Raw genomic sequence first — 13,683 nt, forward strand, 5'->3', positions numbered from 1 at the left:
TTGTGAGTTTTCTTTCCCAGGGAAAAAGCCTGTAAAGTGGTTTAGGTTAATGACGCCTTTAATAGCCCGGTGCCACGTGGAGATTCGCCTCTCGCAGGATGCCTCCCAGACACAATGTGGCACCAGTGCCAACTTGGTCTGGTTTGAGAGTGTCAAGTGGGTCCTGAAAACTGACACCCAGAACAGTGGCTTGTGAGTTTAGTTTCCCAGGGAAAAAGCCTGTACAATGGTTCAGGATCCTGCGGACTTAAATTGCCGGGTGCCTACTGGAGATCCGCCTCTCGCAGGATGCCTCCCAGACGCATGGTGGCACCAGTGCCAACTTGGTCTGGTTTGAGAGTGCCAAGTCGGTCCTGCAAACTGACACCCAGAACAGGGGATTGTGAGTTTTGTTTCCCAGGGAAAAAGCCTGTACAATGGTTCAGGGTCCTGCGGCCTTAAATTGCCGGGTGCCTCCTGGAATTCGGACTCTCGCAGGGTGCCCCCAGAAGCAAAATGACACCATTTCCAACTTGGTCTGGTTTGAGAGTGGCAACTGGGTCCTGAAAACTGACACCCAGAACAGTGGCTTGTGAGTTTTGTTTCCCAGGGGAAAAGCCTGTACAATGGTTCAGGGTCCTGCGGCCTTAAATTGCCGGGTGACTCCTGGAATTCGGCCACTCCCAGGATGCATCCCAGACGCAAGGTGGCACCAGTTCCAACTTGGTCTGGTTTAAGAGTGCCAAGTGTGTCCTGCAAACTGACACCCAGAACAGTGGCTTGTGAGTTTTGTTTCCCAGGGAAAAAGCCTGTACGATGGTTAAGGGTCCTGCGGCCTTAAATTACCGGGTGCCTCCTGGAATTCGGACTCTCGCAGGGTGCCCCCAGAAGCAAGGTGGCACCAGTGCCAACTTGGTCTGCTTTGAGTGTGTCAAGTGGGTCCTGAAAACTGACACCCAGAACAGTGGCTTGTGAGTTTTGTTTCCCAGGGAAAAAGCCTGTACAATGGTTCAGGGTCCTGCGGCCTTAACTACCCGGGTGCTTCCTGGAATTCAGCCTCTCGCAGGATGCCTCCCAGACGCAAGGTGGCACCAGTGCCAACTTGGTCTGGTTTGAGAGTGCCAAGTGTGTCCTGAAAACTGACACCCAGAACAGTGGCTTGTGAGTTTTGTTTCCCAGGGAAAAAGCCTGTACAATGGTTCAGGGTCCTGCGGCCTTAAATTGCCGGGTGCCTCCTGGAATTGCGCCTCTCGCAGGATGCCTCCCAGACGCAAGGTGGCACCAGTGCCAACTTGGTCTGGTTTAAGAGTGCCAAGTGGGTCCTGAAAACTGACACCCAGAACAGTGGCTTGTGAGTTTTGTTTCCCAGGGAAAAAGCCTGTACAATGGTTCAGGGTCCTGCGGCCTTAAATTGCCGGGTGCCTCCTGGAATTCGGACTCTCGCAGGGTGCCCCCAGAAGCAAAATGACACCATTTCCAACTTGGTCTGGTTTGAGTGTGTCAAGTGGGTCCTGAAAACTGACACCCAGAACAGTGGCTTGTGAGTTTTGTTTCCCAGGGAAAAAGCCTGTACAATGGTTCAGGGTCCTGCGGCCTTAACTACCCGGGTGCTTCCTGGAATTCAGCCTCTCGCAGGATGCCTCCCAGACGCAAGGTGGCACCAGTGCCAACTTGGTCTGCTTTGAGAGTGCCAAGTGGGTCCTGAAAACTGACACCCAGAACAGTGGCTTGTGAGTTTTGTTTCCCAGGGAAAAAGCCTGTACAATGGTTCAGGGTCCTGCGGCCTTAAATTGCCGGGTGACTCCTGGAATTGCGCCTCTCGCAGGATGCCTCCCAGACGCAAGGTGGCACCAGTTCCAACTTGGTCTGGTTTAAGAGTGCCAAGTGGGTCCTGAAAACTGACACCCAGAACAGTGGCTTGTGAGTTTTGTTTCCCAGGGAAAAAGCCTGTAGAATGGATTAGGTAATGCCGCCTTTAATAGCCGGGTGCCACCTGGAGATCCGCCTCTCGCAGGATGCCTCCCAGACGCAAGGTGGCACCAGTGCCAACTTGGTCTGGTTTGAGAGTGCCAAGTGGGTCCTGAAAACTGACACCCAGAACAGTGGCTTGTGAGTTTTGTTTCCCAGGGAAAAAGCCTGTACAATGGTTCAGGGTCCTGCGACTTTAAATTGCCGGGCGCCTCCTGGAATTGCGCCTCTCGCAGGATGCCTCCCAGACGCAAGGTGGCACCAGTGCCAACTTGGTCTGGTTTGAGAGTGCCAAGTGTGTCCTGCAAACTGACACCCAGAACAGTGGCTTGTGAGTTTTGTTTCCCAGGGTAAAAGCCTGTACAATTGTTCAGCGGCCTGCGGACTTAAATTGCCGGGTGCCTCCTGGAATTCGGCCTCTCGCAGGATGCCTCCCAGACGCAAGGTGGCACCAGCTCCCACATGGTCTGCTTTGAGAGTGCAAGGTGGCTCCTGCAAACTGACACCCAGAACAGTGGCTTGTGAGTTTTCTTTCCCAGGGAAAAAGCCTGTAAAGTGGTTTAGGTTAATGACGCCTTTAATAGCCCGGTGCCACGTGGAGATTCGCCTCTCGCAGGATGCCTCCCAGACACAATGTGGCACCAGTGCCAACTTGGTCTGGTTTGAGAGTGTCAAGTGGGTCCTGAAAACTGACACCCAGAACAGTGGCTTGTGAGTTTAGTTTCCCAGGGAAAAAGCCTGTACAATGGTTCAGGATCCTGCGGACTTAAATTGCCGGGTGCCTACTGGAGATCCGCCTCTCGCAGGATGCCTCCCAGACGCATGGTGGCACCAGTGCCAACTTGGTCTGGTTTGAGAGTGCCAAGTCGGTCCTGCAAACTGACACCCAGAACAGGGGATTGTGAGTTTTGTTTCCCAGGGAAAAAGCCTGTACAATGGTTCAGGGGCCTGAGGCCTTAAATTGCGGGATGCCTCCTGGAATTCCGCATCACGCCAGATGTTTCCCAGACGCTAAGCAACACCTGTGCTAAATTGGTCTGGTTTAAGAGTGCCAAGTGGGTCCTGAAAACTGACACCCAGAACAGTGGCTTCTGAATTTTTTTTCCCAGGGAAAAAGCCTGTAGAATGGTTTTGGGTCCTGCGGCGTTAAATTGCCGGGTGCCTCCTGAAATTCCGCCTCTCGCAGGATGCCTCCCAGACGCAAGGTGGCACCAGTGCCAACTTGGTCTGGTTTGAGAGTGCCAAGTGGGTCCTGAAAACTGACACCCAGAACAGTGGCTTGTGAGTTTTGTTTCCCAGGGAAAAAGCCTGTACAATGGTTCAGGGTCCTGCGGCCTTAAATTGCCGGGTGCCTCCTGGAATTCCACCTCTCGCAGGATGCCTCCCAGACGCAAGGTGGCACCAGTGCCAACTTGGTCTGGTTTGAGAGTGCCAAGTGGGTCCTGGAAACTGACACCCAGAACAGTGGCTTGTGAGTTTTGTTTCCCAGGGAAAAAGCCTGTACAATGGTTCAGGGTCCTGCGGCCTTAAATTGCCGGGTGACTCTACAATTGCACCTCTCGCAGGATGCCTCCCAGACGCAAGCAACACCAGTGCCAACTTGGTCTGGTTTAAGAGTGCCAGGTGGCTCCTGCAAACTGACACCCAGAACAGTGGCTTGTGAGTTTTGTTTCCCAGGGAAAAAGCCTGTAAAATGGTTTATATAATGCCGCCTTTAAAAGCCGGGTGACACCTGGAGATGCGCCTCTCGCAGGATGCCTCCCAGACGCAAGGTGGCACCAGTGCCAACTTGGTCTGGTTTGAGAGTGTCAAGTGGGTCCTGAAAACTGACACCCAGAACAGTGGCTTGTGAGTTTTGTTTCCCAGGGAAAAAGCCTGTACAATGGTTCAGGGTCCTGCGGACTTAAATTGCCGGGTGCCTCCTGGAATTCCACCTCTCGCAGGATGCCTCCCAGACGCAAGGTGGCACCAGTGCCAACTTGGTCTGGTTTGAGAGTGCCAAGTGGGTCCTGGAAACTGACACCCAGAACAGTGGCTTGTGAGTTTTGTTTCCCAGGGAAAAAGCCTGTACAATGGTTCAGGGGCCTGAGGCCTTAAATTGCGGGGTGCCTCCTGGAATTCCGCATCACACCAGATGTTTCCCAGACGCTAAGCAACACCTGTGCTAAATTGGTCTGGTTTAAGAGTGCCAAGTGGGTCCTGAAAACTGACACCCAGAACAGTGGCTTGTGAGTTTTGTTTCCCAGGGAAAAAGCCTGTACAATGGTTCAGGGTCCTGCGGCCTTAAATTGCCGGGTGCCTCCTGGAATTGCACCTCTCGCAGGATGCCTCCCAGACGCAAGGTGGCACCAGTGCCAACTTGGTCTGGTTTAAGAGTGCCAGGTGGCTCCTGCAAACTGACACCCAGAACAGTGGCTTGTGAGTTTTGTTTCCCAGGGAAAAAGCCTGTACAATGGTTTAGGTAATGCCGCCTTTAATAGCCGGGTGCCACCTGGAGATCCGCCTCTCGCAGGATGCCTCCCAGACGCAAGGTGGCACCAGTGCCAACTTGGTCTGGTTTGAGAGTGCCAAGTGGGTCCTGGAAACTTACACCCAGAACAGTGGCTTGTGAGTTTTGTTTCCCAGGGAAAAAGCCTGTACAATGCTTCAGGGTCCTGCGGCGTTAAATTGCCGGGTGCCTCCTGGAATTCGGCCTCTCGCAGGATGCCTCCCAGACGCAAGGTGGCACCAGTGCCAACTTGGTCTGGTTTGAGAGTGCCAAGTGGGTCCTGAAAACTGACACCCAGAACAGTGGCTTGTGAGTTTTGTTTCCCAGAGAAAAAGCCTGTACAATGGTTCAGGGTCCTGCGGCCTTAAATTGCCGGGTGCCTCCTGGAATTCGGACTCTCGCAGGATGCCCCCAGAAGCAAAATGACACCATTTCCAACTTGGTCTGGTTTGAGAGTGGCAACTGGGTCCTGAAAACTGACACCCAGAACAGTGGCTTGTGAGTTTTGTTTCCCAGGGGAAAAGCCTGTACAATGGTTCAGGGTCCTGCGGCCTTAAATTGCCGGGTGACTCCTGGAATTCGGCCACTCCCAGGATGCATCCCAGACGCAAGGTGGCACCAGTTCCAACTTGGTCTGGTTTAAGAGTGCCAAGTGTGTCCTGCAAACTGACACCCAGAACAGTGGCTTGTGAGTTTTGTTTCCCAGGGAAAAAGCCTGTACGATGGTTAAGGGTCCTGCGGCCTTAAATTACCGGGTGCCTCCTGGAATTCGGACTCTCGCAGGGTGCCCCCAGAAGCAAGGTGGCACCAGTGCCAACTTGGTCTGCTTTGAGTGTGTCAAGTGGGTCCTGAAAACTGACACCCAGAACAGTGGCTTGTGAGTTTTGTTTCCCAGGGAAAAAGCCTGTACAATGGTTCAGGGTCCTGCGGCCTTAACTACCCGGGTGCTTCCTGGAATTCAGCCTCTCGCAGGATGCCTCCCAGACGCAAGGTGGCACCAGTGCCAACTTGGTCTGGTTTGAGAGTGCCAAGTGTGTCCTGAAAACTGACACCCAGAACAGTGGCTTGTGAGTTTTGTTTCCCAGGGAAAAAGCCTGTACAATGGTTCAGGGTCCTGCGGCCTTAAATTGCCGGGTGCCTCCTGGAATTGCGCCTCTCGCAGGATGCCTCCCAGACGCAAGGTGGCACCAGTGCCAACTTGGTCTGGTTTAAGAGTGCCAAGTGGGTCCTGAAAACTGACACCCAGAACAGTGGCTTGTGAGTTTTGTTTCCCAGGGAAAAAGCCTGTACAATGGTTCAGGGTCCTGCGGCCTTAAATTGCCGGGTGCCTCCTGGAATTCGGACTCTCGCAGGGTGCCCCCAGAAGCAAAATGACACCATTTCCAACTTGGTCTGGTTTGAGTGTGTCAAGTGGGTCCTGAAAACTGACACCCAGAACAGTGGCTTGTGAGTTTTGTTTCCCAGGGAAAAAGCCTGTACAATGGTTCAGGGTCCTGCGGCCTTAACTACCCGGGTGCTTCCTGGAATTCAGCCTCTCGCAGGATGCCTCCCAGACGCAAGGTGGCACCAGTGCCAACTTGGTCTGCTTTGAGAGTGCCAAGTGGGTCCTGAAAACTGACACCCAGAACAGTGGCTTGTGAGTTTTGTTTCCCAGGGAAAAAGCCTGTACAATGGTTCAGGGTCCTGCGGCCTTAAATTGCCGGGTGACTCCTGGAATTGCGCCTCTCGCAGGATGCCTCCCAGACGCAAGGTGGCACCAGTTCCAACTTGGTCTGGTTTAAGAGTGCCAAGTGGGTCCTGAAAACTGACACCCAGAACAGTGGCTTGTGAGTTTTGTTTCCCAGGGAAAAAGCCTGTAGAATGGATTAGGTAATGCCGCCTTTAATAGCCGGGTGCCACCTGGAGATCCGCCTCTCGCAGGATGCCTCCCAGACGCAAGGTGGCACCAGTGCCAACTTGGTCTGGTTTGAGAGTGCCAAGTGGGTCCTGAAAACTGACACCCAGAACAGTGGCTTGTGAGTTTTGTTTCCCAGGGTAAAAGCCTGTACAATGGTTCAGGGTCCTGCGACCTTAAATTGCCGGGCGCCTCCTGGAATTGCGCCTCTCGCAGGATGCCTCCCAGACGCAAGGTGGCACCAGTGCCAACTTGGTCTGGTTTGAGAGTGCCAAGTGTGTCCTGCAAACTGACACCCAGAACAGTGGCTTGTGAGTTTTGTTTCCCAGGGTAAAAGCCTGTACAATTGTTCAGCGGCCTGCGGACTTAAATTGCCGGGTGCCTCCTGGAATTCGGCCTCTCGCAGGATGCCTCCCAGACGCAAGGTGGCACCAGCTCCCACATGGTCTGCTTTGAGAGTGCAAGGTGGCTCCTGCAAACTGACACCCAGAACAGTGGCTTGTGAGTTTTCTTTCCCAGGGAAAAAGCCTGTAAAGTGGTTTAGGTTAATGACGCCTTTAATAGCCCGGTGCCACGTGGAGATTCGCCTCTCGCAGGATGCCTCCCAGACACAATGTGGCACCAGTGCCAACTTGGTCTGGTTTGAGAGTGTCAAGTGGGTCCTGAAAACTGACACCCAGAACAGTGGCTTGTGAGTTTAGTTTCCCAGGGAAAAAGCCTGTACAATGGTTCAGGATCCTGCGGACTTAAATTGCCGGGTGCCTACTGGAGATCCGCCTCTCGCAGGATGCCTCCCAGACGCATGGTGGCACCAGTGCCAACTTGGTCTGGTTTGAGAGTGCCAAGTCGGTCCTGCAAACTGACACCCAGAACAGGGGATTGTGAGTTTTGTTTCCCAGGGAAAAAGCCTGTACAATGGTTCAGGGGCCTGAGGCCTTAAATTGCGGGATGCCTCCTGGAATTCCGCATCACGCCAGATGTTTCCCAGACGCTAAGCAACACCTGTGCTAAATTGGTCTGGTTTAAGAGTGCCAAGTGGGTCCTGAAAACTGACACCCAGAACAGTGGCTTCTGAGTTTTGTTTCCCAGGGAAAAAGCCTGTACAATGGTTCAGGGTCCTGCGGCCTTAAATTGCCGGGGGCCTTTTGGAATTGCACCTCTCGCAGGATGCCTCCCAGACGCAAGGTGGCACCAGTGCCAACTTGGTCTGGTTTAAGAGTGCCAGGTGGCTCCTGCAAACTGACACCCAGAACAGTGGCTTGTGAGTTTTGTTTCCCAGGGAAATAGCCTGTACAATGGTTTAGGTAATGCCGCCTTTAATAGCCGGGTGCCACCTGGAGATCCGCCTCTCGCAGGATGCCTCCCAGACTCAAGGTGGCACCAGTGCCAACTTGGTCTGCTTTGAGAGTGCCAAGTGGGTCCTGAAAACTGACACCCAGAACAGTGGCTTCTGAATTTTTTTTCCCAGGGAAAAAGCCTGTACAATGGTTCAGGGTCCTGCGGCCTTAACTACCCGGGTGCTTCCTGGAATTCAGCCTCTCGCAGGATGCCTCCCAAACGCAAGGTGGCACCAGTGCCAACTTGGTCTGCTTTGAGAGTGCCAAGTGGGTCCTGAAAACTGACACCCAGAACAGTGTCTTGTGAGTTTTGTTTCCCAGGGAAAAAGCCTGTAAAATGGTTTAGGTTAATGACGCCTTTAATAGCCGGGTGCCTCCTGGAATTCCACCTCTCGCAGGATGCCTCCCAGACGCAAGGTGGCACCAGTGCCAACTTGGTCTGGTTTGAGAGTGTCAAGTGGGTCCTGAAAACTGACACCCAGAACAGTGGCTTGTGAGTTTAGTTTCCCAGGGAAAAAGCCTGTAGAATGGTTTTGGGTCCTGCGGCCTTAAATTGCCGGGTGCCTCCTGGAATTCCGCCTCTCGCAGGATGCCTCCCAGACGCAAGGTGGCACCAGTGCCAACTTGGTCTGGTTTGAGAGTGCCAAGTGGGTCCTGAAAACTGACACCCAGAACAGTGGCTTGTGAGTTTTGTTTCCCAGGGAAAAAGCCTGTACAATGGTTCAGGGTCCTGCGGCCTTAAATTGCCGGGTGCCTCCTGGAATTCGGACTCTCGCAGGGTGCCCCCAGAAGCAAAATGACACCATTTCCAACTTGGTCTGGTTTGAGAGTGGCAACTGGGTCCTGAAAACTGACACCCAGAACAGTGGCTTGTGAGTTTTGTTTCCCAGGGGAAAAGCCTGTACAATGGTTCAGGGTCCTGCGGCCTTAAATTGCCGGGTGACTCCTGGAATTCGGCCTCTTGCAGGATGCCTCCCAGACGCAAGGTGGCACCAGTGCCAACTTGGTCTGGTTTAAGAGTGCCAAGTGTGTCCTGCAAACTGACACCCAGAATAGTGGCTTGTGAGTTTTGTTTCCCAGGGAAAAAGCCTGTACGATGGTTCAGGGTCCTGCAGCCTTAAATTACCGGGTGCCTCCTGGAATTGCGCCTCTCGCAGGATGCCTCCCAGACGCAAGGTGGCACCAGTGCCAACTTGGTCTGCTTTGAGTGTGTCAAGTGGGTCCTGAAAACTGACACCCAGAACAGTGGCTTGTGAGTTTTGTTTCCCAGGGAAAAAGCCTGTACAATGGTTCAGGGTCCTGCGGCCTTAGCTACCCGGGTGCTTCCTGGAATTCAGCCTCTCGCAGGATGCCTCCCAAACGCAAGGTGGCACCAGTGCCAACTTGGTCTGCTTTGAGAGTGCCAAGTGGGTCCTGAAAACTGACACCCAGAACAGTGGCTTGTGAGTTTTGTTTCCCAGGGAAAAAGCCTGTAAAATGGTTTAGGTTAATGACGCCTTTAATAGCCGGGTGCCTCCTGGAATTCCACCTCTCGCAGGATGCCTCCCAGACGCAATGTGGCACCAGTGCCAACTTGGTCTGGTTTGAGAGTGTCAAGTGGGTCCTGAAAACTGACACCCAGAACAGTGGCTTGTGAGTTTAGTTTCCCAGGGAAAAAGCCTGTACAATGGTTCAGGATCCTGCGGACTTAAATTGCCGGGTGCCTACTGGAGATCCGCCTCTCGCAGGATGCCTCCCAGACGCATGGTGGCACCAGTGCCAACTTGGTCTGGTTTGAGAGTGCCAAGTGGGTCCTGAAAACTGACACCCAGAACAGTGGCTTGTGAGTTTTGTTTCCCAGGGAAAAAGCCTCTACAATGGTTCAGGGGCCTGAGGCCTTAAATTGCGGGATGCCTCCTGGAATTCCGCATCACGCCAGATGTTTCCCAGACGCTAAGCAACACCTGTGCTAAATTGGTCTGGTTTAAGAGTGCCAAGTGGGTCCTGCAAACTGACACCCAGAACAGTGGCTTGTGAGTTTTGTTTCCCAGGGAAAAAGCCTGTACAATGGTTCAGGGTCCTGCGGCCTTAAATTGCCGGGTGCCTCCTGGAATTGCACCTCTCGCAGGATGCCTCCCAGACGCAAGGTGGCACCAGTGCCAACTTGGTCTGGTTTAAGAATGCCAGGTGGCTCCTGCAAACTGACACCCAGAACAGTGGCTTGTGAGTTTTGTTTCCCAGGGAAATAGCCTGTACAATGGTTTAAGTAATGCCGCCTTTAATAGCCGGGTGCCACCTGGAGATCCGCCTCTCGCAGGATGCCTCCCAGACGCAAGGTGGCACCAGTGCCAACTTGGTCTGCTTTGAGAGTGCCAAGTGGGTCCTGAAAACTGACACCCAGAACAGTGGCTTCTGAATTTTTTTTCCCAGGGAAAAAGCCTGTAGAATGGTTTTGGGTCCTGCGGCCTTAAATTGCCGGGTGCCTCCTGGAATTCCGCCTCTCGCAGGATGCCTCCCAGACGCAAGGTGGCACCAGTGCCAACTTGGTCTGGTTTGAGAGTGCCAAGTGGGTCCTGAAAACTGACACCCAGAACAGTGGCTTGTGAGTTTTGTTTCCCAGGGAAAAAGCCTGTACAATGGTTCAGGGTCCTGAGGCCTTAAATTGCCGGGTGCCTCCTGGAATTCGGACTCTCGCAGGGTGCCCCCAGAAGCAAAATGACACCATTTCCAACTTGGTCTGGTTTGAGAGTGGCAACTGGGTCCTGAAAATTGACACCCAGAACAGTGGCTTGTGAGTTTTGTTTCCCAGGGGAAAAGCCTGTACAATGGTTCAGGGTCCTGCGGCCTTAAATTGCCGGGTGACTCCTGGAATTCGGCCTCTCGTAGGATGCCTCCCAGACGCAAGGTGGCACCAGTGCCAACTTGGTCTGGTTTAAGAGTGCCAAGTGTGTCCTGCAAACTGACACCCAGAACAGTGGCTTGTGAGTTTTGTTTCCCAGGGAAAAAGCCTGTACGATGGTTCAGGGTCCTGCAGCCTTAAATTACCGGGTGCCTCCTGGAATTGCGCCTCTCGCAGGATGCCTCCCAGACGCAAGGTGGCACCAGTGCCAACTTGGTCTGCTTTGAGTGTGTCAAGTGGGTCCTGAAAACTGACACCCAGAACAGTGGCTTGTGAGTTTTGTTTCCCAGGGAAAAAGCCTGTACAATGGTTCAGGGTCCTGCGGCCTTAACTACCCGGGTGCTTCCTGGAATTCAGCCTCTCGCAGGATGCCTCCCAAATGCAAGGTGGCACCAGTGCCAACTTGGTCTGCTTTGAGAGTGCCAAGTGGGTCCTGAAAACTGACACCCAGAACAGTGGCTTGTGAGTTTTGTTTCCCAGGGAAAAAGCCTGTACAATGGTTCAGGGTCCTGCGGCCTTAAATTGCCGGGTGCCTCCTGGAATTGCGCCTCTCGCAGGATGCCTCCCAGACGCAAGGTGGCACCAGTGCCAACTTGGTATGGTTTAAGAGTGCCAAGTGGGTCCTGAAAACTGACACCCAGAACAGTGGCTTGTGAGTTTTGTTTCCCAGGGAAAAAGCCTGTAGAATGGTTTTGGGTCCTGCGGCCTTAAATTGCCGGGTGCCACCTGGAGATCCGCCTCTCGCAGGATGCCTCCCAGACGCAAGGTGGCACCAGTGCCAACTTGGTCTGGTTTGAGAGTGCCAAGTGGGTCCTGAAAACTGACACCCAGAACAGTGGCTTGTGAGTTTTGTTTCCCAGGGAAAAAGCCTGTACAATGGTTCAGGGTCCTGCGGCCTTAAATTGCCGGGTGACTCTACAATTGCACCTCTCGCAGGATGCCTCCCAGACGCAAGCAACACCAGTGCCAACTTGGTCTGGTTTGAGAGTGCCAGGTGGCTCCTGCAAACTGACACCCAGAACAGTGGCTTGTGAGTTTTGTTTCCCAGGGAAAAAGCCTGTAAAATGGTTTAGGTAATGCCGCCTTTAATAGCCGGGTGACACCTGGAGATGCGCCTCTCGCAGGATGCCTCCCAGACGCAAGGTGGCACCAGTGCCAACTTGGTCTGGTTTGAGAGTGTCAAGTGGGTCCTGAAAACTGACACCCAGAACAGTGGCTTGTAAGTTTTGTTTCCCAGGGAAAAAGCCTGTACAATGGTTCAGGGTCCTGCGGAGTTAAATTGCCGGGTGCCTCCTGGAATTCAACCTCTCGCAGGATGCCTCCCAGACGCAAGGTGGCACCAGTGCCAACTTGGTCTGGTTTGAGAGTTCCAAGTGGGTTCTGGAAACTGACACCCAGAACAGTGGCTTGTGAGTTTTGTTTCCCAGGGAAAAAGCCTGTACAATGGTTCAGGGGCCTGAGGCCTTAAATTGCGGGGTGCCTCCTGGAATTCCGCATCACACCAGATGTTTCCCAGACGCTAAGCAACACTTGTGCTAAATTGGTCTGGTTTAAGAGTGCCAAGTGGGTCCTGAAAACTGACACCCAGAACAGTGGCTTGTGAGTTTTGTTTCCCAGGGAAAAAGCCTGTACAATGGTTCAGGGTCCTGCGGCCTTAAATTGCCGGGTGCCTCCTGGAATTGCACCTCTCGCAGGATGCCTCCCAGACGCAAGGTGGCACCAGTGCCAACTTGGTCTGGTTTAAGAGTGCCAGGTGGCTCCTGCAAACTGACACCCAGAACAGTGGCTTGTGAGTTTTGTTTCCCAGGGAAAAAGCCTGTACAATGGTTTAGGTAATGCCGCCTTTAATAGCCGGGTGCCACCTGGAGATCCGCCTCTCGCAGGATGCCTCCCAGACGCAAGGTGGCACCAGTGCCAACTTGGTCTGGTTTGAGAGTGCCAAGTGGGTCCTGGAAACTGACACCCAGAACAGTGGCTTGTGAGTTTTGTTTCCCAGGGAAAAAGCCTGTACAATGCTTCAGGGGCCTGCGGCGTTAAATTGCCGGGTGCCTCCTGGAATTCGGCCTCTCGCAGGATGCCTCCCAGACGCAAGGTGGCACCAGTGCCAACTTGGTCTGCTTTGAGAGTGCCAAGTGGGTCCTGAAAACTGACACCCAGAACAGTGGCTTGTGAGTTTTGTTTCCCAGAGAAAAAGCCTGTACAATGGTTCAGGGTCCTGCGGCCTTAAATTGCCGGGTGCCTCCTGGAATTCGGACTCTCGCAGGGTGCCCCCAGAAGCAAAATGACACCATTTCCAACTTGGTCTGGTTTGAGAGTGGCAACTGGGTCCTGAAAACTGACACCCAGAACAGTGGCTTGTGAGTTTTGTTTCCCAGGGGAAAAGCCTGTACAATGCTTCAGGGTCCTGCGGCCTTAAATTGCCGGGTGACTCCTGGAATTCGGCCACTCCCAGGATGCATCCCAGACGCAAGGTGGCACCAGTTCCAACTTGGTCTGGTTTAAGAGTGCCAAGTGTGTCCTGCAAACTGACACCCAGAACAGTGGCTTGTGAGTTTTGTTTCCCAGGGAAAAAGCCTGTACGATGGTTAAGGGTCCTGCGGCCTTAAATTACCGGGTGCCTCCTGGAATTCGGACTCTCGCAGGGTGCCCCCAGAAGCAAGGTGGCACCAGTGCCAACTTGGTCTGCTTTGAGTGTGTCAAGTGGGTCCTGAAAACTGACACCCAGAACAGTGGCTTGTGAGTTTTGTTTCCCAGGGAAAAAGCCTGTACAATGGTTCAGGGTCCTGCGGCCTTAACTACCCGGGTGCTTCCTGGAATTCAGCCTCTCGCAGGATGCCTCCCAGACGCAAGGTGGCACCAGTGCCAACTTGGTCTGGTTTAAGAGTGCCAAGTGGGTCCTGAAAACTGACACCCAGAACAGTGGCTTGTGAGTTTTGTTTCCCAGGGAAAAAGCCTGTACAATGGTTCAGGGTCCTGCGGCCTTAAATTGCCGGGTGCCTCCTGGAATTCGGACTCTCGCAGGGTGCCCCCAGAAGCAAAATGACACCATTTCCAACTTGGTCTGGTTTGAGTGTGTCAAGTGGGTCCTGAAAACTGACACCCAGAACAGTGGCTTGTGAGTTTTGTTTCCCAGGGGAAA

This window comes from Fringilla coelebs (assembly GCF_963513975.1).
Source record: "Fringilla coelebs genome assembly, chromosome: 23".
Taxonomy (NCBI): Eukaryota; Metazoa; Chordata; class Aves; order Passeriformes; family Fringillidae; genus Fringilla; species Fringilla coelebs.